Source organism: Pseudophryne corroboree, unplaced genomic scaffold (assembly GCF_028390025.1).
Source record: "Pseudophryne corroboree isolate aPseCor3 unplaced genomic scaffold, aPseCor3.hap2 scaffold_1664, whole genome shotgun sequence".
Classification (NCBI taxonomy): Eukaryota; Metazoa; Chordata; class Amphibia; order Anura; family Myobatrachidae; genus Pseudophryne; species Pseudophryne corroboree.
Window position 1 is genome coordinate 90434 of NW_026968300.1, and position 2035 is coordinate 92468.

Here is a 2035-nt window from a genome sequence, read left to right on the forward strand (position 1 = left end):
ACTACTACTGTGGGGGCATTATGTATAAGGACGCTACTACTACTGGGGGGCATTATGTATAAGGACGCTACTACTACTGGGGTGCATTATGTATAAGGATGCTACTACTACTGTGGGGGCATTATGTATTAGGACGCTACTACTACTGGGGGAGCATTATGTATAAGGACGCTACTACTACTGGGGGGGCATTATGTATAATGACGCTACTACTACTGGGGGTGCAATATGTATAAGGACGCTACTACTACTGGGGGTGCATTATGTATAAGGATGCTACTACTACTGGGGAGGCACTATGTATAAGGACGCTACTACTACTGGGGGAGCATTATGTATAAGGATGCTACTACTACTGGGGGTGCATTATGCATAAGGATGCTACTACTACTGGGGGGGCACTATGTATAAGGACGCTACTACTACTGGGGGGGCACTATGTATAAGGACGCTACTACTACTGGGGGGAGCATTATGTATAAGGATGCTACTACTACTGGGGTGCATTACATATAAGGACGCTACTACTACTGGGGTGCATTATGTATAAGGATGCTACTACTTCTGGGGGGCATTATGTATAAGGATGCTACTACTACTGGGGGTGCATTATGTATAAGGACGCTACTTCTACTGGGGGGCATTATGTATAAGGATGCTACTACTACTGGGGGTGCATTATGTATAAGGATGCTACTACTACTGGGGGAGCATTATGTATAAGGATGCTACTACTACTGGGGGGGCATTATGTATAAGGATGCTACTACTACTGGGGGTGCATTATGTATAAGGATGCTACTACTTCTGGGGGTGCATTATGTATAAGGATGCTACTACTACTGTGGGGGCATTATGTATAAGGACGCTACTACTACTGGGGGAGCATTATGTATAATAACAAAGCAGAATTCCTTTGTCGTATAAACAACCCTTTATGAAGTCTAAGAACACTGTACGCTGTTTGCTTAAGAAGTACCGTAAGGGTACGCTATTTGCGTAACGATCGCTCCGCCGTAGGCGAGACGCTCAAGCGTCACGTTCGCTCACGGCCCAGTGATCACAGGACACGTTATTGGTTATGACTAGAGTAATGATTCGCTGTGGCGTAGCATACGCTCGAGACCACGAGGAGGTCACCAGCGGCGCAGACGCTCACAACGCTATACCTTTGTGTTTAAACCTTATACCAATGAAATACACAGAATAACTTAATGTGAATACAGGGTGTAAGTGCAACCTTGTGTAACCTGACTAACTACAAAGCTGCTTGAGCGTCACCGACGCTCAAGTGAACACTTAACACTATAGAAAATACACAGATACTGGTTTAGGGTCCAAAGCCTATTAGCTGTATTATATCTAATATACTTGTAAAAGGGGATAACAGTACAAATGATACACTACAATATAACAGAGACTTCCTAACCAAAATACAATACTACCTAATACAATTTAATACTAGTCTAGGGGAGATGTGAGAGAAACGAGAAAGAGGGAGAGAGAGAGAGAGAAGTGGAGAGAGATGAGAGAAATTGGCTCACAGTAAGACAATGATTACGGAGAGAAACTTACGCACAAGGGGAAACGATCGCAAGCGCCTCTGGACATCCAGCTTCCTGATTATCAGCAATGAGAACCATTTGAAGAGAAGTGAAAGCTGGATGTCACAGACCCGTCTTTTATGCTACTCACACAATGCAATCTAATGGTCCCTACAGTCTCACTGTCCATTGGACGCAGGAACTCGGCTTCGCATTATAACAAAGGTCATAGGTTGATTCATACAGGTAAACTGTATCAGTGGTCTTGGTTATGCAAAACAATGGGTGATAACTAACACATTCCTGTCTTCTGGAGAGCTATTGTTTGGCGAATACAAAACAGAATCCTGTCTGGGTTCTGTTCTATATATTAATGATGTCCACTTTCAGTTGAGACAATGACGTCTCAGCCCTTATTTTCCTGTATACAAATCCAGCCCCATTTGTAAACACAGGTGTTGGCCTTCTTCATTGAGTCTCAAAGCTCAGTG